Here is a 22,075-nt window from a genome sequence, read left to right as displayed (position 1 = left end):
AATGCAATGTGTTATTGAAGTGTAAGAAATAATGAAAGGAATTAAATAAACCAGGGAAGACGGCTACTGAACTGATACAGAGAGAAGTAACCAGAACCAGGGGAACAATTCATACAGTGATAATAATAAGTGATCTGCCCTGGGTCACATAACTAGGACATATCTAAGGTCAGATTTGAACCTAGGTCTGCCTGGCTCCAGACTTGGGGGTCTATTCTCTGGAATCACCTAGCTTCCCACAATATGGCTCTTATTATTATTATTTTAACTCTCACAGTCTATCTTAGAATCAATACTAAGGATTAGTTTCAAGGAAGAAGAGCAGGGTTAGGCAATTGGGGTTCAATGACTTGCTTAGGGTCACATAGGACATATTGGAGTCCAGATTTGAACCCAGAATCTCCCACCTTTAGACCTGGCACTCCATCCCCTGAGCCACCTAGCTACCCCTGCAATGTGACTTAAAGTAATATGGCAATTTGACCTTGGCTGTTCATTTTAAAGCAATCAGATAGGCTAGGAATATGTAAACGTCTAGATACTGGTCTAAATTCCATGGATAATGAATGCATTTATTATTGATATGGTTTGCTGCTCGACTAGAGAAGCTGTTGCCCAAGTTCGTGTCCTCTAGGTACTTGTGTTTGCCTTTGAACTGCATGCTGATGGGTAATCTCTACTTTTACTCTGTAATCCATCCTTTTGCAGAATTTACACTGCTGGCAAGACAAAAGACACTGCTAGCTGCCTCTTTAGTGATAATGATAACAAGAACGTAATAATTACCATGTGGTGAGGGGCTAATTGATGCATCTGGTCCTGACGGAAGCTTCGACTCAGTGCTGCAGAGACTATGAGAGTAATGAGGGTAGAGAGGGAAGGAGGGAGTGTATTACTGGGAGAGATGGGGTAAAACCCCCCCCCAGATGAGTCACCTAGCGAATTTGGAGGGTATCTTGACACTACGACTCATCTGTAATTTTCTCCTTTCTATCCCTTCTATAATTTCTTTATGTAAAAATACATGCACACACACACATGCTTTCACTTGATTTCCAGATCAGAGGTGGCTTATCTTGCCTATTTTGGGCCATGTTGAGGGACATGCTGACAGTGCTTAAGTCCTGAGAAGTGTGTTAAAAATGCAATAATTCAGAGACGTCCAGAGAGACTTCAATGATAACTCATTAACTTTGGAAAGAAGTAGCAGAAGTAAATGAGAGCAACTTCCCTGGCTTTCCTATGTTTCAAGGGGTGACAGATATGCAATTTTTTCCCTGGCCCAATTCAGAGAATATGACCAAAAATTTAAATTTGAAGAGGAGGATTTCTTTCTTTTCTCTTTTCCTCATAAAAGTTATTAAAATAAAAAGATATCTTACTGGTGCACATTTGATATTTTTATATTCTACTTTGTTAGTATTTCCTACTGCCAAATACTTCTCTTGAATCATAAGGCAATGACTCTAGTTTGAACTTTCATCTCATTTTGTCTTGACTACTGTCAAAGCCTTCTATCTCCATTCAGCTGCCAAAAGTGATTTTCCTATAGGGCTATTTCAATTCCTTGCTTAACAAATACCAGTGACTCCTTATTCCTCCAGGATCAAATATAAGTGCTCTGGCATTTAAAGAATATCATATTCTGGAGCTTTCTTGCCTTTCCATCCAGCTATATTAGCCTACTTGTTATTCTTCAAATACAGCATTTCATCTCCCATCTCTACACCTTTTTATTGACTATGCTCCTTACTTGGAATTCCCTTCCTTTTCTGTTTTGCCTCAGTTTCTTCCCTACATTTTTCAAGATTCAATTCAAATTTCCCCTTTTTGCTGGAGGCCTCTTTTTTTCAATTTCAAATCTTTTATTTCATTAGCTTAAACATTAACAAAAGTTGGGCAGACTATAAATTAAAGAAGATGAATTTGTTTAATTCAAATAGAATACATTCAGAAAAGATGACTTTTCATCCAATCTGAGACGTAGCATGATAAACAATACAGGAGAGCAAGTGATTTAAAAATTGTAATAGCCCACTGAGAAATTTAAATTAATAAAGATACATGCATATTTCTTCAACAATTCAGTGATGGTCTGCAAAAGCCCTCTTCTGACTTTCTGCTATATAAAGGCTGGATGCAACTTTCCAATGCCAATTATTTTATTTCATGAACTCAAATTGGCTGACTTGACAGTTGAAGTTGAGAGGACCAAACATACATATTTCAGTTAACTGAAGATAATAAATCATATAACTTCTTCAGTTTCCCTTTTCATCATTCACTTCAGGATCAAATCATCCTTATCTTTTGTAGGATTGACATATATTCAGCAATCATATGAATCAATGGATCACTTCTTCCCTTTTCCTTTTTTACCTCCCTCTCTGTTTTGAAGACTTTGATTACTGTCTCCTGGTTCTTATGTTCTTGTTTTTAATTTAGGAGTTATTTCAGCTACATACATTACTGACTTATGTGTAGGTAACTGTACAAGGCATAGAATCTGCCATCTTCCTGTTTTAGCTGAACCTCTACTCTTCCCCTATATTGTAGATTACAATTCCACTCTCTGGAGTACATTTTATTTTTCTCTATGTGTACATTAAGGCAAACATCTTGGATTTCTGTAGCTGTAGGATTCTCAACAGCTTTGTCAGTTTGGATCTGTATTCCCTCAGCAATTGTCTTCTTGTTATTTAAATATGCAGGATGAATGCAAATGAACTTGTCCTGGTCCACTGGAGACCATCAGCGTTTGCCATCTCCCCAGGGCCTCTGTTCCCTAATTCTAGGTGGCAAGAATACCAAAGCTCTGGAGGCCTTTTTAAGACCCATTTCTTGCTCTCAAAATGAAGTGTTTTCCCTTCTCTGATTACCTGCCACCTATTCTGTATATATCTTCTATGTCCATAGTTTATTATATGTTGTCTTCTTTAGTAGAATGTAAGCTTATTGGGGGCAGGGACAATTTTGGTCTTTCTTTGTATTCCCAGCACTTAACACAGTCCTGGCACATAATAAATGTTTGACTAACTAACTGATTGACTGTATGATTCCCTTCCCTTCAGTAGCTCCTTTTCCTACCAGAGCTTCCAAAATTATCTTTCTAAGGAATGGGTCTAACTAGCTCAAAAATTGCTTGTGTTCCCCTATTACAAGTTGCACTACAAATTTCCCTTTGGTTGGCATTTTGGGTTCTTCATAGTTGTCTATGTCAACTCCCCTTTCCAACCTTATTTCACAATATTCCCATCATGCTACACTGTCCTCCGACCCAGACTTCTTAAACATTCTTGTTCTATCCTTCTCTGTCTTTTCTTGTTTGAACAGACTAGCCCCAATTGCCTGCAATGGATTTTCTCTACATCACTCCCTAGAGAAACTCTTCTTTTCCTTTGAGATGCATTTCCGCTGTCCTCCTCCCCTCTTTGTGTCCCACTGAAAGGGATCTTGCCTTCCTCACATTTTCACAACACGCTGTCTGTTGTCTTCCCTTTTCCTTAGCTCTGATTACAGCCTATTTTGTTTCATATTCATGTGTGCAAATATCTTTCTCCTCTTTGTGCTCTGAGTTCAGAGACTGCATCATTTCTCTTCTTTGCATTGGCAGATGTGGCTTCATGTCTTCTATCAAGTACATGCTTCACAAATGTTTTGTAAAGTATTGGTTTTGGTATTTTACAGTCACGTATATAAGATAATATTTCCAATTTAGGAACCACCAGAAGATTTATGCTTCAGCTTCCTTAAGGGCATTGATGTGGTATAGTGATCACTGGTCCTGGAATCAGGAAAACCTGAATTCAAATATGACCTCAGACACTTACTGGATGCATATCCTTGGGCAAGCCAAGTAAAATGGAGATAATAATGGTGCCTTCCTCCCAGGGTAGCTGTGAGGATAAAATAAGATGATAGTGGTAAAATGCTTAGTATAGTGCCTGGCACATAGTAGATATTTAATAAAGGTTTGGTTTGGTTTCCTTTCATCTTGTTCCGTTCTGTTCCTTTCTGTTCCATTTCCTTCTGTTCCCTTCCCTTCTTCCTTCCTCTCTCCTCCCCTTGGTGTAGCAGTTAAAATTAGTTTCTCTGCTAGAAGTATTATATTTTTTAGAGGTTTATTAAAGATTAAGAATTAAAGAAAATACAAAATAAGAAAGCACGTGTCTAGGCCCAGAGAGCCCATTCACAATCACTCTACATCCTGCCTGGAAGAGCCACATGAGCCCAGATGCAGAAGCCAAGAGAACAGGTAGGTGGATACAGTCAGTTTAAATAGCCATTGTGTTCTGGAACTCAAGTGAGATTCAGGGAGATTAGAGGGCAATCTGGGAACTAGCAAGGACTTCTGGGGATTGAAGTCCAGGGTTCAAATCTCCATTTTTACATTTCTCTGTATGATCGTTTGAGAAAAAGAATTTCCCCAAAGGATCATGAAAACATAATCAACTTAAAGATTACAATAATTTGAGGATAAGAGGAAAAAAAGAACAAAACCAATAATTGCTAGATTCATTGACAAAAAGCCAGTTAGGGGGCCGTCCCCTTTGGCATGAAAGTATACATACAAATAAATGTTCAATCAACCACACCCAAAGTTAATTCTTGATCTTCTTGTGCAGCTTGTGGTCTGGAGGCATCTTGTTGGTGTCTTCTCCAAACAGTTCAGTTTCTGGATTCAAAGAGGTAGCATGTTTCATAACCTAAAATTCTTCTTAGAAGGAATTTAAACTTTGCAATTTAAAATAATAATATTTTTGACATTTCCCTGTTAAGAGGGTGGTTGAAAAATACAGGATCACTTAGGGATTCATGGCTGAGTTATGAGGTATATGAATCAATTGGCAAGAGATATTAAAAAGACATCAGAAAAATCCAAATAAAAAATTTCTGGATGACAATATAGACTATCAAAGTCTTATGTGTAAAAATTTCGAGTAAAGGAAAAGTAAATCTATAACAGGTCCTTGAATCAGGGCCCAATTAAAATGAACTAAGCAATGATGCATTTACCCAGTCAGTAGCCAGGACTACAGAAAGTTTCCACACTATGAAAGACAGAAAAGGGACCATATTATAGGAGCCAAGTTTGGAGATACTCATCTGTATTTTCAGAGTGAGTGTGGACACAAGGAAGGCCTATCTCTTAACAAATGTTAAACATAGCAACCATGAGTGTCCACACTAGGTTCAAATCCTTTGAATTGGCTTGAAAGTGCATCAATCTGTCCTGGATTGGTTTATCTTTGGCCCTATGCAATGGCTCTTTTGTGTATATCTTGTCCTGGAATCAGACAGAATCATTAAGCAAGGTCCCATAATTTTATAATTAGTGGCATCATTTTTATAGTCTCAAGATTTTGGGGCATGCATTGACATTATAGCAAATGTATTTTAAACATATTACTGCAAAATCAAAAAAGTTAAAGAAAATCTTAATGCTAGTGACATGTGCTTCAAATATAAAAGGAGAGAAAAAAACTGAAATAGTATATTGCACATGCAAGAAAAATATAATAAAAAAGTTTTTAAAATTCAAAAATGTAGCTTATAATCATTGACACACTGTGTCAGCTAAGAAAATATAGAATACAAGGTTTTCTCACAAAAAATGAGATCCATTTCTTCTTCATAACTGGCCATGATCCACTGTGAATTTCACAAGGTAATAGTTTTTTAAAATAAAGAACAGTAGTATAAATATGTAGATATCAGTATCCCCAAAATTCTCAATAGCCCATTTAATTATAATAGCAAACAAACACACTATCATATTTCACATAAGTTTCTGAATGGAATTTTTTAAAAAGCCTATGAACTGAGGGATATTTGTCACAATTTTTACAATCATAGCAAATCTTTCAACCTTGGTAAACATATTTTTAAACAAAGTAAAACTTATTCAGGTTTTGAACATCATCAAGAATTCTAGATATCATTCTGGTGAAAGTAAAATGAGCTGAAGAGTATATACATGAGAGGTGCTCCTTTTTTGGAGGCTTCTAGGGGTACAAATGCCCTGGGATTACCTGCCCAACTTCCATTCACATTTTTAGAAATGTGGGAGTTGGGGGTTAAATTTATATTTCACTTCAGCTATTAAAATGATCCTTACCTCGTGTTAGGGGCAGGCAAAAATGACCAGAGATTGTTAAAAAAATTCTAAAAATCATGTCTAAAGAACCCTTAAAATCAAACTGAGATATTTAGAAACAAAGTAAAACTCATTAAAAGTACCAAAGGTTGTTATAGCAATTTTCTGATGGAGTCCATCTATCCTCTATGTACCAATTTACAAAGTCAAAAATAGAAAAGCTGTTTTTCATATGGGCCTATTCATTAATGTTTGTTTAGTATGGTTATAGGGGAAAAGCAACAGAATTTAACAGTAGTTAAAACTCAGTACATTAAAATGATTCAGTGTAACAGAATAGTATGGAATGCAGTAATATATGAACTTAAATCACAAAGTTAAACCTTAAACAAAATAATCAGCAAAATGCAATAGAATACAGAGATATTTTAAAAATAAAACACGGAGTCTGAAATGCCTTAAAAATATAACCTCCAGTCTCTTTAAAGTTCCTTGTTTTTTTTTTTTTGTTTTTTTTTATCCATTTAGATGCCTATTGTCAGAAGGCAGATTGGTAATGGTTAGGCAATGGGGTTTAAGCGACCCATCCAGGGCCACACAGCTGGGAAGTATCTGAAGCCAGATTTCGACTAAGGACCTCCCGTCTCTAGGCCTGGCTCTCAATCCACTGAGCCACTGAGTTTCCTCCCCATAGTAAGAGTAGATTTTAGGAATTTCAAATTTGGCTAAAGAGTTGCAGGAAGCTGAATTTTCCCCCTGGATCACATGTGACATAAATAAAAAGATCAATGCAGTTAAAAGACATCCTCTTAAAGTAGCCATGCTTTAAGTTCCTGTTTGGAAAAGTCTCTTCCTTCTTTCCCTTTCTTTTTCGCCTCCTGTGATCCCCTGCCCCCAGTCCACGTGGAGGCTAGTCATAGCCTAAGGGAAAATTACCCCTATTTTTACCAGCTGATAGAAATGAGTCCTGGGCCTGGGGCGATGAGTCAGAATTGCTGGGCTGGGTGGTTCATCTGGGTTGGGATTGCAGGCAGCAGGGCAGGTGAGCTAGGGCTGGGCTTGGGGCCATGAGCAGTCTGCTCCAAGGCTAGAGTTTTCTGGGAAGGGCGGGCGGGCCACCAGGTGATTGAGATCTGGGTCAAACAAGTCCGGATGCTGGGAACAGGAGCTGAGCCAGCTGGGCTGGCGGGAAGGGCTCAAGAAAGTCCGAAGCAGATGGCTGCAGGCCAGAGCTGATCAAGATGGTTTTCTAAAAAAGCATCTTGGAGAAATGTGGCTTAAAATAACCCAACAAACTAGGCACTAGCTATTAAAGGCTGAACTTAGTTACAGTAGATCAGAAGATTGAGGGTATTTCATTTTCCCAAAGTGGTTAGCCAAACTGTAGCAGTTAAAATTAGTTTCTCTGCTAGAAGTATTATATTTTTAGAGGTTTATTAAAGATTAAGAATTAAAGAAAACACAAAATAAGAAAGCACGTGTCTAGCCCCAGAGAGCCCATTCACAATCACTCACTCTACATCCTGCCTGGAAGAGCCGCGTGAGCTCAGACACGGAAGCCAAGAGAGCGGGTAGGCAGATACAGTCAGTTTAAATAGCCATTGTGTTCTGGAATTCAAGTGAGATTCAGGGAGATTAGAAGGCAATCTGGGAACTAGCAAGGACTTCTGGGGATTGAAGTCTAGGGTTCAAATCCCCATTTTTACATTGGTTAGGGCCAGAAGTTAGTTGTGTGATTATGATTTACTGAACTTGTAACCACCTTTAAATAGCCAAAGGTAAACACTGCTACTTGTGCACTAATTTGGATGGGGAACCACTGCAGGGTATTACTCATTTGGTTTTTCACGAGTGTCTCCAAAGCCTCAGTGCAATTTTAAACTATCAAAGCTAAAAACTGCTACAATTTTGGAAATATCCTGTATATACATAAGTATGAGGAAGTCAATTCAATAAACATTTATTAAGTGCCTAAAATGTGTGCCACACGTTTCGCTAAGTACTGGGGATACAAAAAAGAGGCAAAAGACAGTCCTGCCTTAAAGGAGCTTACAATCTAATGGGGGAAGGGGAGACAACACACAAATAAATTGATGCAAAGTGAGCTATATATGGGATAAATATGAAACAAGAAAAAAGAAAACACTGGAATTAAGAAGGGTTAGAGAAGGCCTCCTGTAGAAGGTGGGATTTTAGTTAGGATTTAAAGAAAAGATAATAAATTTAAAGGAATAATAGACTCTTGGGATAGCTCTTGTAAGTACTCAAAATAGTTACATATGATCATCCACACTGGAAAGATGAAATGGATGGAAAATATTTGTTGTCCAGACTATAAAACCTATAGAACTTGTCCACAGACACGTCTATCTGAAATAGTAAAGAAAAACACATAGTTTGGCTTAGAATGAAAAAGAACGGGGAAGCAGACTGGAAAGGAAGAAAAACTAGAAAATTACTTTGGTAGCATTGTGGAAAATGGATTGATTGAAGGGAGCAGAGATTGGAACAAGAAGACCAATTAGAAAGCTGATATGATAATCCAAGTAGACAGTGATAAATTAAATTAGTGAATGTATAAATTGAGAGAAAGAGATGAATATGAGAAATATTGTTATGAGATTTGACAAGGTGAGAGACTTGAAGATCAGAGAAAGGGAAGAGTTGAATATTATTGAGAAGTTGGAAGGAATGAGACTGAAGTATGGCTGTACTTTTAATAAAAAGAAGAAAGCTTAGAGGAAGAGTGAGTTTAAAGGAGGAAGGAAAGGAGTTCCATTTTGACCACTTTGATTTTGACATGACAGGCAGAGATACCTAGCAGGCAGTTGGTGGCATAGACCTGGAACTTAGAGGAGAGATTAAGGTTAGATATATAGATTGGAGGGTCATATGAAAAGAGATAATTGAACCCATGGTTGCTGATGAGATCTCTAAGATCTTACCAAATATCAATTAGTCAAAAACAAGAGTACATAATGATACACTGCTAATAATCCTAACTTAATTCATGGAAAATGCTTTCATTATTGTTTAAACGTTGACTTCTTTTAAAAGGGGACATAACAAGACAGTCTAGTTTGGAATAATTCTATTTTCTACAAATTTATTTTAACAGATCTAATATTGGGACCTTCTGGTAGCTCATATAACACTTTATATGGCTGTGATTAACAACTAGAGCAGGGTGCTAATAAGGCCAGGGTAGCAGTTTTAACAACCACATTGGTAAATTAGCTTACATCTCTTCAGTGGCCATTGATTGTATTCTTTGTCCCCCTTAGCTAATGCACCAATGTGTGCCATTGGTCTGAAGGGGGGGGGACCAAGAAAGGGGATACAGATGAACTAGTACAAATTTGGCTCTACTATAAGCAGAATCAATTTTAATGACCTTGATAGGATATCCAAATTACTGCAGTTTATCCATATCTCATTCAAACAGAATTCTGGTGCTATGGTGTTTTTAGAAGGGTAACACTGTATTGTTGATTTCTAAAACTATGTTTATATAAAATCAAATGTTGGATAGATAGTTTATTTGCAAGCAATTACAAAACTGAGAAAGTTGTATACAAAAGGGGATAGTGTGCTGTTTCTAATGTTTTGATGTTGAACAGAGAAAAATGCTATTTTGGGGCTTATTCCTTCTGTTTTTATTATAATAATAATAATAACTGTAGCTGGTGTTCATAGTGCTCTTTATATGAATTATCTGATTTGATTGTTCAATCTCTCCCCCCAAACCCAATTGCCCCATTTCCCACAGTAAGAGGAATGGAATTAAATCATATTTATTATCTTTTTATTGTGTGCTGAGTATTGTGTTAAGAGCTGGGACTTAGAAAGCAAGATAGTCCTGGCAGTCAGAGAGCTTTGATTCTAATTGAGGTAGACATTCCACATAGGACAATTTAGCTTCATAGAAGATGGAAAGCCTGAGAGGTTCCTAGGGTATAGTTTTAGGGCAGAGGCCAATTCTGGGTGAGTCTGAAGGAGTCACTATAGAGGGAGATTAGGGAGCTCAAGAGTCCTAAGGGCTGGGCTTGGTGACCCTCTACTTTTTCTGAAGGATAATAACTGGTGATTGACTTCTCATTAAAAAGATTTGGTGTCTAGTCTCAAGCCAAGAGCCTGGAAGGTCCTGAGTCCACAACCACTGGAAAGAAGAAATTCTGATGGAATCTGAGCAGGAGGAAAGCTATGACAGTGGGGAAGGGCTCCTGCTCTATTCTGGCAGGCTCTGCCCTCCCATACCCTAGGCAAAGGAAGGTCAGTGGCACTGGGAAGAAGAGTTTCTGGGTTGACATTGTCATTTTCCTTCTTCTGTATCTAATGGTTGGATCTTTGATTAGCTGTAATCCTTGGTGGGGATCAGGGTGGGGTAGAATAGGAAAGGAGGAAAGAATCCCTCATTAACCTTTTTGAGTCTTCTCTCTGGTTCGCATTGAAAGTGAAATAGATGTTGTCATCTTCTTTCAGCAGGTAAGGAAATAAATGGTTCTGCCCTTTGAAGGAGACTCTCTCATTTGGCCTCAAAGAGATGAGTAATTTGCCCACAGTCATAATTGAAAGACTTAGGATACAGTCCTAGATCTATCCGATATGTTTCCCTCTTTCTACTATATTTCAATAAATTTGTATTTTTTATTCAGAGATTTTATTTTCCCAGTTAAACACAGTAAAAATTTTCCAGATGTTTTCTGAACTTATAAGATCCAAATTATCTAATTATTTTTAAAGGAAGTAAATTATATTAATATATATTTCAAATGGGTAATTTTTCAGGGGAGATGTTACAGTTTTGCAGAAGTTATGAGCAGCTGTTGGTTGGTGGGCTCTGGTCTCTTGACAGGAGTTTACATGAAAGAATAGATTACCAAATTCCTGGGCATCAGCTGGACAATTTAAGTTGAGAACTCTGAAGACAAAGAAGTTGGAAGTGAGCATCTCCTCCCATATTAGAATTACTTATCCCAGGTTGCATCAAGCAGGGCTTCTGAAGACTATAGACTATTCTCCCAAACCCATCTCAGCCAGATTCCAGATTAACACAGAACACATGATTCTACCTTTTGATATAGGCCCTTAAGATTATAGAGTGGTTGAGGATTTGTTTGCTTTAATGAGTCCCTACAACTGGATAGTCACATTTTTTTTTTCATGATTAGAAATATGTGTACAGGCCAAATTACTTTTTTCTAATTCATAAAAATGATGTAATTTTTTATTACTTATTACTTAGATGGACATCAATTTTAATGACAATATAAAATCAACCCAAAGACCAACTTAATTAATTTTAATTCATAAAACTGCATTATAGGTAGTGCTAGTCATTAATCAATTTTGAAAATGTCAGTAAGAATGCAAAGTATTTAATAAATTGAACTAGACACAATAGCTATATAATCAAGGCACCTCTGAATGCCACATTTCTGGGTCCTGGTTTACATTAGTGCTAGTGATATAGTTTTGATTTCAGTGGTTTCATGAAAAAAGATATACTTTATTTTACCTGGGGATCCCAATTACTGTCTCAAGTTTGGTTTTCTGTTTATAGGTTTTAGGTAGTTAGGTGCTGTTGGCTTACTAGTTCATGATCCCATGTCAATTAGGCAAAACACTGATCTTTTTGGTTTGCTTTGTGTTTGGTAAATATTAGTTATACTTCCCTGAGTTAGGTTGGTAAGGACTGAGCCAAATGATGGCCCTAGCTACTCACAATACCTAGCTCCCCCCAAAACGCAAATTCCATCGAAATAACAGCTGTCTTGGACCCTCCCTTTCTAATTGTTTTATCTTAAGTTTTCAGCTGGCTTTTCCAACACTCAATGTTTACTGTGTTGTTCTGGCCCTCAAAAACCTTCCCTGCTTCTACTTTTGCTTAGTAAAAGGAGCAGATAAAACAAGTAGGGAGTACAAACCGCTAAAAGCCAAGTTGCTTACAGTCTGATCTGCTTCCTCTATCTGTTCCTTGGCCAGTCAGCCTGTCTGTTTCTTCATCTGTGGACTGAGGGATTTGTATTAAAAGTATGTCTCTCAGTTCCCTGCCACCTCTAAATTCCATGATGTTGATGAATTTCCATTCTGTGCTAAATTCTGAGACATTGCACCTTCTACTCCAATCTTTCCTTCCATGCCTGTGCAATATCATATCTGAGTCAAGATGGTAAAATAGTAATTATAGGTAGTTTTAAAAAGTATTTTATTTTACTTTTTTAAAAATCATTATTGTCCAACCATTCTGGAGGGCAATTTAGAACTATGCCCAAAGGGTGCTAAAGACTATATGCCCTTTGATCTAGCCATAGCATTGCTGGGTTTGTACCCCAAAGAGATAATAAGGAAAAAGACTTGTACAAGAATATTCATAGCTGCACTCTTTGTGGTGGCCAAAAATTGGAAAATGAGGGGATGCCCATCAATTGGGGAATGGCTGAACAAATTGTGGTATATATTGGTGATGGAATACTATTGTGCTAAAAGGAATAATAAAGTGGAGGAATTCCATGAGAACTGGAACAACCTCCAGGAAGTGATGCAGAGCGAGAGGAGCAGAACCAGGAAAACATTGTACACAGAGACTGATACACTGTGGTACCATCAAATGTCATGGACTTCTTCATTGTAGTGATCCTGAACAACCTGGAGGGATCTATGAGAAAAAACACTATCCACATTCAGAGAAAAAACTGTAAGAGCATAAACACAGTAGTAAAACAACTGCTTGATTACATGGGTCGAGGGGGATATGGTTGGGGATGTAGACTCTAAATGAACATCCTAATGTAAACACGAACAACATGGAAATAGGTTTTGATCAAGGACACATATAATACCCAGTGGAATTGCCTGTCAGCTACGAGAAGGGTGGGGTGAGGGTAGGGAGGGAAAAAATATGTTTCTTGTAACCAAGAAATAATGTTCTAAATTGACTAAATAAATTAATTTAAATTAAAAAAAACATTATTGTCTTAGTATTAATTCTGACATAAGAGTAGCATGTCCTACACAACTGGGGTTATTAAATGAATTGCCCAAGATCACACACATACACATATAAATATACACAAACACATGAAAGTTTATGAGATTGGATTGGAACCCAAGTCTTCCCAACTCCAGGTCTGGTGCCATATATACTTTGATACCTAGCTGCCTTACTAACTAGCTTTAAAAAAAAGAACCACATATCACCTCACACCTAGCAGATTGGCTAACATAACAGCAAAGGAAAGTAATGAATGCTGGAGGGGATGTGGCAAAGTTGGGACATTAATTCATTGCTGGTGGAGTTGTGAACTGATCCAACCATTCTGGAGGGCAATTTGGAACTATGCCCAAAGGGCGACAAAAGAATATCTACCCTTTGACCCAGCCATAGCACTGCTGGGTCTGTACCCCAAAGAGATAATGGACACAAAGACTTGTACAAAAATATTCATAGCTGCGCTCTTTGTGGTGGCCCAAAACTGGAAAATGAGGGGATGCCCATCAATTGGGGAATGGCTGAACAAACTGTGGTATATGTTGGTGATGGAATACTATTGTGCTAAAAGGAATAATAAAGTGGAGAAGTTCCATGGAGACTGGAACAACCTCCAGGAAGTGATGCAGAGCGAGAGGAGCAGAACCAGGAGAACATTGTACACAGAGACTAATACACTGTGGTATAATCGAACGTAATGGACTTCTCCATTAGTGGCGGTGTAATGTCCCTGAACAACTTGCAGGGATCCAGGAGAAAAAAACACCATTCATAAGCAAAGGATAAACTATGGGAGTGGAAACACTGAGGAAAAGCATGCCTGAATACAGAGGTTGAGGGGACATGACAGAGGATAGACTCTAAATGAACACTCTAATGCAAATACTATCAACAAAGCAATGGGTTCAAATCAAGAAAACATCTAATGCCCAGTGGACTTACGCGTCGGCTATGGGGGGTGGGGGGGAGGAAAAGAAAATGATCTATGTCTTTAACGAATAATGCTTGGAAATGATCAAATAAAATATATTTAAAAAAAAAGAACCACATTAATTTTGTTTGAATTTGAATAAGCAATATAATAAAACCAAATGATAACATGGAAATATGGTCTATCACACAAACAAAAAAATGTTACCATAGAGATGTAACGAGAAGGAAGATGTACTTGCCTTTTCTGGTGCATATAACTTGGAACACAGAACCCTTTCCTTGAGGGCAGAGCTGGAATCTTCCAGATCCTTAATTTCTAAGCATCTGAGAACACTGAATACCAAGTAGGTCCTCCAGATGACGATTCACTGCAAACCTAGCCACAAGCCAGGAACAACTGGCCAGCTCATCCCAATCTAAATATCTCAGATCACTGCTGCCCTAGCCCCACCTTTCCTCTCTCTTTCAAAATAATCCACAGCATTTAGCAGGTGCTTCTACTGTACAGACAGGAAGTGCTCTTTAAAATAATATTGTTAAAAGCCAACATCATTAGTACAACATTCTGAAAAACATGTCATATTGAATTATGAACACTAAACAGGGACCATACCAAAACACTTGACTAAAACAACATCTTTGTGCAAGAGATTGACAAAAGGTCAATCAACAGGGACCTGTAAAAACATGTTATACAAGATGTCTCTTTCAAAGGAACACACTGTAGCCACACCATCAAAGCAATGGTAATTTGGGTTATTGGTAGGATAGGGAAAAAATCATAGCATATCAGAAATGTTTCCTACCTAAGTTGTTAGTGCCATTTCTCTCTTTAAAGTACTGTGAATTATTTTGCATATATTTAGTATTTATTTGCTTATGTATAGACCAGAAACTCATTTTCTGCATTTACAGCAGAATTTGGGTCCTTGATGGAAGAGGTGATCTTGATTATAGTTTTGCTTACCCAGGGTCTAGCACAGTTAGGAAACTCCATTTCTATAGGAGAAGTTAGTTAAACAAAACAAAACAAAATAAAAATAACCCACAGCAAAAGGTGTCCAGAGGAAACTTTTTTAGAAGTAACCAATTCTAGAAAGTTTGCTGATTCCTTCCCTGATTTCTACAAATATGCCTACATCTCCATTGGATTGTAGAATCAGAGTTGGGAGGGACACAAGAAGCTCTCAAGTCCAACTCTTTCATTTTATAAATGAGGAAACTGAGGCACTGAGTGATTAAATGACTTGCTCATGGTTACAGAGTTAGTAAATGTAGGAGGTGAAATTTGAATCCACGTTCAGTGTGAACAGGTCCACTGTTCCATGGTACTACTACTATCGACTTACATAGTTACTACTCTAGTTCAGAGTCTTATCCCCTCTTTCTTCAATGATTGTAATGGGATTCTAATTAATCTTTTAAAAAATCCTTACCATTTGTCTTAGAACTTTGAGTATTAGTTTCAAGACAGAAGAGCAGTAAGGGCTAGGCAATGGGGTTAAGTGACTTGTACAAAGTCATACAGCTAGGAAGAGTCTGAGGCCAGATATGAACCCAGGATCTCCCATCTTCAAACGTGGCTCTCTATCCAATAAGCCACCTAGCTGTCCCTATGTCTTTCTGTATCCAGTCTTTTTCACTCTCCCCTTAGCTTCCGAAATAACATTCTTAAAGCAGAGATCTGATCAGATCACTTCTCTGATCAAGAATCTCCACTATTTCCCTGTTGTGATCAGCATATTGCTTCTTTAGCATTCCAAGTCTTACAGCTCTAGCTTATCTTTCCAGACTATTTAACCCTTCACCCACTCTGCATTCTAGCCAAAGAGCACCAATTACTAATCTCCAAACACAGCATTCATCTCCAGCTCTTATACTTTTTGCATAAGCATCCAGGCCCTTAGAATCCATAGCTTCTTTCAAGGCTCAGCTGTTATGTCACTTCCTCCAGAAGAACTCTAGGAAGCCAAGGATGGCAGTCTAAATAGCTTTTTCTCTTCTGTGCATATGTAGATTCTTGGGATATTCTTCTTCTATCTATTATTACCAAATTCACACTCTTAGAATGAATTTATATGAGATGCTGATCCAGCTATTTTTTTTTCCATTTAAGATGTAAAAGTACCAAAAATTACCTTTTTATGTAGGTTGGTCAGTCAAGAAATATTTTTTAAGCATCAACTATGTTTCTAGACTCTGGGGTGATGAAAAAGGTAAAAAACAGTCCTTGCCTTCAAGGAGCTTACAATCTAATAGAGAGTACAACATACAAATAAGTAAAAAAAAGTACAAAAAAAGCTGTATGTAGGATAAATAGGAAATAATCAACAGAGGGAAGGCCTTAAGAGAGATCAAGGAAGACTTTTTGCAGAAGGATGGGATTTTGGCTGTGTCTTAAAGAAACTAAGGAAACTGGGAGATGGAGGTGAAGAGGAGGAGGAGGAGAAGGAGCATTCCAGGCATGGGAGAAAGCCAGTGAAAAATGCCCTGAGTTGGGAAGAGAAAGTTTCTTCCTCAAGGAACACAAAGGAGTATTATGCCAATAGGTCAAAAAGACTGGAAATGTGGGAGGCAGGTTATGAAGGGCTTTGAATGCCAAAGAGAGGTTTTGTATTCTGTCTGGGAGATAAGAGAGAACAACTGAACCTTATTTGGGATGGGGTGGGGGGAAGGTGTGTGTCATGGTCAGCTCTGAGTTTTATGAAGACCACTTTGCTGAATGCAATAAGATGTAGCAAAGTGGTGGCAGCATCAGAGAAGAGCAGGAGGCAGATGCAAGAGATGCTATGAAGTTAATCAACAGATTGGATGTTGGGGGTGAGAGAGAATAAGAAATGGAGGAAGCCTCCTGGTTTGGGAGCCTGGGGGAATGAGGGGATGGTGATTCCTTCAATGGTAATTGGAAAATTTGGAAGGGGAGAGGGTTTGGAGGGAAAAGATAATCATCCTCTACTAAAGGTGAGGTTACAGTTTGAACATGCTCAATTTAAGATGTCTATGGGACATCCAATTCAAAATGTCTAATAGGCAGTTGGGTATGTGAGACTGGAGAAGTTAAGGTTCATCATCATAAAAACAATAATTGAATTTATGGGAACTGATGAAATAACCAAGAGAAACAGAGTGTGTGTGTGTGTGTGTGTGTGTGTGTGTGTGTGTGTGTGTGTGTGTGTGTATTCCTAAGCTGTGGGCTGGTATCTTAGGGAAGATGTGCCATATTATGATTCTTCAGGGAGATGTTTGAGAACCACTGGTTTAAACTTTTTGGTACTGCTACTTCCACTTGTCCTTCTGTCCCATGCTGATTGAGGACCAAAATGACCAGTGGCAGAGTGCACCTATGAAATATTTATGGGTAATCCACCTACCCCACACCACTTGAGATCATGGAAGTTGAGGATAGGAGGAATGGAAGGCAAGGGATAGTTGTTGCCTCACTCTCAGTGCAGGGAAGATGAGGCTAAAGGGGAAGCAGTTTTGAATCTTGCTTTATATGTATAGGAGATGTTCACAGACATTGTATTGATTACAGTAACTAAGGCTTTCATATAGCCAAATTGATCAGTGTTATACAATATAGTCACGAATGTTCACAATGTTCTTCTGGTTCTACTTGCTCATTTCACTCTTTCAACTTTCTTACACTTGTCTTAGGAAAAATTTCTTTCTTTTCCTTGTCCCATACTTATGTGTCTTTTACTCCTCTTTTCTTCCATATCATTAGTCACCAACTCTTACAAATTTGATCTAAAGAACATTACTCCATTGTTTTTCCTTAGCCTGATAAGCGTTCCCTGCTTACCTCTTACCTCAGACCATCATACTTTCACACCTGGGTCATTACCATACTTTAACTGATCTCCCTTGCCTCTTGTCTTTCCTCTTTTCATCCCTCCAGTCTACCCTCCACTCCTGCCAGTGTCATCTCACTAAAGCACAACTTATCTTTCCTTCCTATTTTATCATTTAGTTAAACAAATCTACTTGCTCTTCCTTGACTGTGCCCTATCCCTTTTAGGTGCTATGCTTTTGCTCATGTCTTCTTAAAATGCCTTTCCTAATATCAAGGGAATTCTACTGGTCCTTCAAGGTCCAGCTAAATAGCAATTTAGCCATAAAATCTGTATGCTCCCAACTTGGTGTCTTTCCCTTCTGTACTCTTATAATACTTTGTGCTTCTACCAAAGCACATGTTATTTTCCATCTTGTATTTGTCTACCTTCCTTATCTCCCTTATTGTAAGCTCCAGAAAGATTGTAAGCTCCAGAAAGGCAAGGCCTCTATCCTGTTTACTGGTGGAATCTAGTACAAGGCCCATATTTAGTTAATGCTTGAATTGAGTAGGCATTCAAATGTATGAGTAGCTAATCTGAATAAAAAATGGAAATGAAATTAGTCCTAACAAAAAATGTGATATTTATCTCTAAAGAGCTCAAAAGCATTCAGGATTCCCCTTCAGATATTCCTCCCAAGTCTCCTATTGCCTCACCCTTCACTAATTATTTTACATTTCTTCAAACATCTGACTTGGGCTTTTTTAAGTGAAATTTTTGTAGTTCTTATATATTTGAGGACTAATATACCAATGGTATTTTTTCTCATTCTTTTATGTTAATGTATAGTATTTTCATGACATTTTCATGACATTTTCATGACATGGGACAAATTTTGTGGGCTGTATTGGAAACATAGCCACCATTCATAACATTATTCACGTAGGAAAATGTATGTCAAGTTCCAAGTCACCAATTTAGTACAAAGGAATTCTGAGAACACAAGTGGGGACTTCTGGTACCACATCTGATGTCTGTAGAACATGTTCCTGTCTCTGAAGAAATATGTAGTTCCCCCCAATTTTAAGAGTAACAGACTTATAAAGCTGTCCTCCGTTCTCTCCAGGCTTAGCCCTGCCATCTGTCCTCATATGGGCTTGATATGCCAAAGAGCTCACAGCTGTACACAGAAGCAGGGAGACAGAGACTTCTCCTTCCTCCATTAGAAATCAGATTTTACTAGGAATGATGATTTGGAAGCTTTTTTTTTTTTTCAGTTTTATAGTCAGTCTGATATTATGTAGTAACTTCCAGCTCTGGGGACATAGCTCAGAGACAGATCCAGGTCCCAAGGGATCCAAAAGCCACTGGTCAGTTCTTTCCATCCGGGAGAATGTCAGTTTCAGCTAGGGTTGGATGACAAAAATAGCATTAATAAATATTTGTTGAATTGAATGGTGAACATTTCCCTCTTCAAGTCAAAGAGGTCTTCCTCTCCGGAGGAGGTAAATCCCAGGGAACATACCACCCCCACCCCTTTTCCTATTAAATACAAAAGATAATAGGTTTCACCAATTCAATTGATAATTCAAGTCAAACAAATCATAGCATGAATTTCAGAGTTGATTTCTTTTCTCCAAAAAGTTTCTAAGTGTAAACACAATGATATTTTCCCCTCAGGGAGCAGTCACTTCAATAAACACCTTCTTGATAGGCATATGGTGCTAGTGTTTTGGTTTTAAAAATTTGTCTTTTTTTACATTCTCATTGATATTAGTTTATTCAGACAGTCTTTATAGGCTGCTGTTGGTCAGGCTGTGGAAATATGCCACCTAGTGGCACAATGCTGAAGTAAATTCTAACTTTGGACTTCATTTCCTTTTAGGATGTCGGGATTTACAAGGGAAATGCCAGAATGCATGAGCTGCTTCTAGGAAAACCAAATCAGCCTTCTAGGAGCCTGAGGGGGTGGGGCAGCAGGAATGAGGAACAGAGAACATACAACCAAAGCCTTGCTCTTTCACTAATTCCCTGGGTTACTCTGGCTCCGATATTTCTTCCTCTCTGAGCCTTGAGTTCCTTGTCTCTAAATTCAGAATTGGATTGGGAGAGCTCTAAGATTCCTTACTTCTTGTGGGACCTTGGGAAAGTCATTTAAGACCTCCAAGGGACTCAGTTTCCTCATATGTCAAATGAATTTTTGAGTGGAATAAAAATGACCTCTCACCCCAAATTATAATTACAAACTTGGCGAAGTGAGAATAGAAGAAGCAGACCTTTGTTCTTTCCCAAAATAAAGGGACAAATGCCCTAATGGCAAATGCCAATGCATGGGTGCAGATAAGAATGTTATATAGGTTCCTGTCTCAAGACCTCCTCCCTTCTCTGTCCAACACCCTGTTGTCTGGGTCCAGGATTTACAATCTAGGCAGTAAGTTACTCCAGTCAGAAAACAGCAAGATATATAGCGTGAGCTCATCACAAGCTTCCACTTGGGAAAGGTAAGGTAATGGAGAGGTAGTTATGTCTTCTGGAATGACTCCTCTGGCTCCTAAAGGTATGAGGAGATAAGGGAGGTAGGATAGACTAATGGATTTCATCCTTGAAGTGAGATAAGAGATCTCCCAATTGTCTGGGTCTGTGGCAATAATGAAATGTCCTTGAGGTATTATTCTGTAAGCCTAATAGACTTTCATTCATGATGATACTTTCAACTGTAGATCTATATGGTTCTATGATATTTCCAGTTCTAAATCTGATTTCATAATCTTACTCTTCTAAAATTCCATTATTCAAATAGTTACATTGATGAGTTATTGCCTTTTGTGAAAGTAAAGCCCCCCCATCTCTCGCCATCTCTCTCCCTTCATCTCTCTCTCTCTTCCCCCCCTCCTGCCCCCACCCCTCCACCCCTCCTTGATCACTATCTCTGTTGATCATGGTCACAGACAAAATTGTTGCTAGATGTCAATGGAAATCTTATATGCAGAATTTCTTCCAGTTCTTCATTAAAGCCCATCTCCACTACAATGAGCTCTATTTAGTCTGTACACAACTCTGAAGGCTTCAAGTATGAGCCTAGAAAAGGACTGTATTTTTGTTTTCCAAAGCCAAATTAACTACACCTGGGAAGGCAAATCAAGAGGAGGTTGTCTGCTACAACTTATGAAATCTAACTTCTGGCGAAGCTAGGTTGGATAGTGTATAGAGAGCCAGGTGTGGATTCTGGAGGACCTGGGTTCAAATATGGCTTCAGACACTTTCTAGCTGTGTGACCCTGGGCAAGACCCTTGTTCTTCTGTCGAAAATTGATACTATGAAAATTAGAGTTTAAAAAACAAACCTACGAATGAGAAAACAGTTTCTTCTAAAGTGAGGAGGGGTTGTGATTTCTTTGTATGGAAAACTATTAATGTGACTTGGTGAAGGGACGTCCATTCAAGCAAAATCATAGATCCTTGAAATTTAACATCTGTTTTTCTCAAAATGTCTCAAACAATTGAAAAGTAGTGAGTTTCTAGACAACTTAGAAGAAAGAGAGGATCTTTTAATCATTGAAAGTTCAGCTCCAAGTAAGGGATAGTTCTCATCTTAAATACTGAAAATGGAAATGTTTAATCATGTCACTGAAAATATCCCAACCCCATTGCTCTCATCAGTCATGTCAACTTTTCAGGGAATTCTTAGGCACAGCCAGGGTAACTTTCTAAACTGGAAATGAAAGTGATGTTTATTTCTATTGTTTCACATTCTGCAAATAACAGTTCTCAGCTTTTTAGGTATCTTTGAGAACCTTAGACAAGGAACAATCAAATCAAGGTTGCTCCTATGTAGAGTCCTCTTGACAGATGCGAAAAGTTGCCACTTACTGGCTCTGTCACATCATTTAATTACTCAATACCTATCCCAGGCCAATCTTTAAGCCCTTAAGTGGCAGAGAAGATGACAACCTTCATTGGTAGAGAACATTTTCTCACCTTGAGTTCAATATTCGTAGATGAATTCAGAAGTTTAATTTACTGCTGCCTCAAGATACAAAAAGAATAATTCCTTCATGAGGTTGTCTTGTTTTTTTTTGGGGGGTGAGTCCCACTCCCCTTGTGTAGTACACATTGAATACATATCACATCTTTCAATTTACCAAACATTGATTATGTTTACTATTTAAATCATAGTAGGATACAAAGATGAAAACATAGTCTATGCCATTAAGATGTTTATAGTCTAGACCAAGAGTTTTTTTTTTGTGTGTGTGTTTTGGATCCCTTTGGCATTCTG

At 38.1% G+C, this 22,075-nt stretch overlaps 1 pseudogene; it reads right to left on the bottom strand.

Moving 5' to 3' along the window:
• Positions 1–2,353: 2,353 nt before the first annotated feature.
• On the bottom strand, positions 2,354–2,748 carry LOC100619595 (signal recognition particle 19 kDa protein-like; annotated as a pseudogene).
• Between the last annotated feature and the right edge of the window lie 19,327 nt (positions 2,749–22,075).

This window comes from Monodelphis domestica, chromosome 5 (assembly GCF_027887165.1).
Source record: "Monodelphis domestica isolate mMonDom1 chromosome 5, mMonDom1.pri, whole genome shotgun sequence".
Taxonomy (NCBI): Eukaryota; Metazoa; Chordata; class Mammalia; order Didelphimorphia; family Didelphidae; genus Monodelphis; species Monodelphis domestica.
Note: the sequence above shows the minus strand (reverse complement) of the source record. Positions and strands in the feature narration are given on the sequence as shown.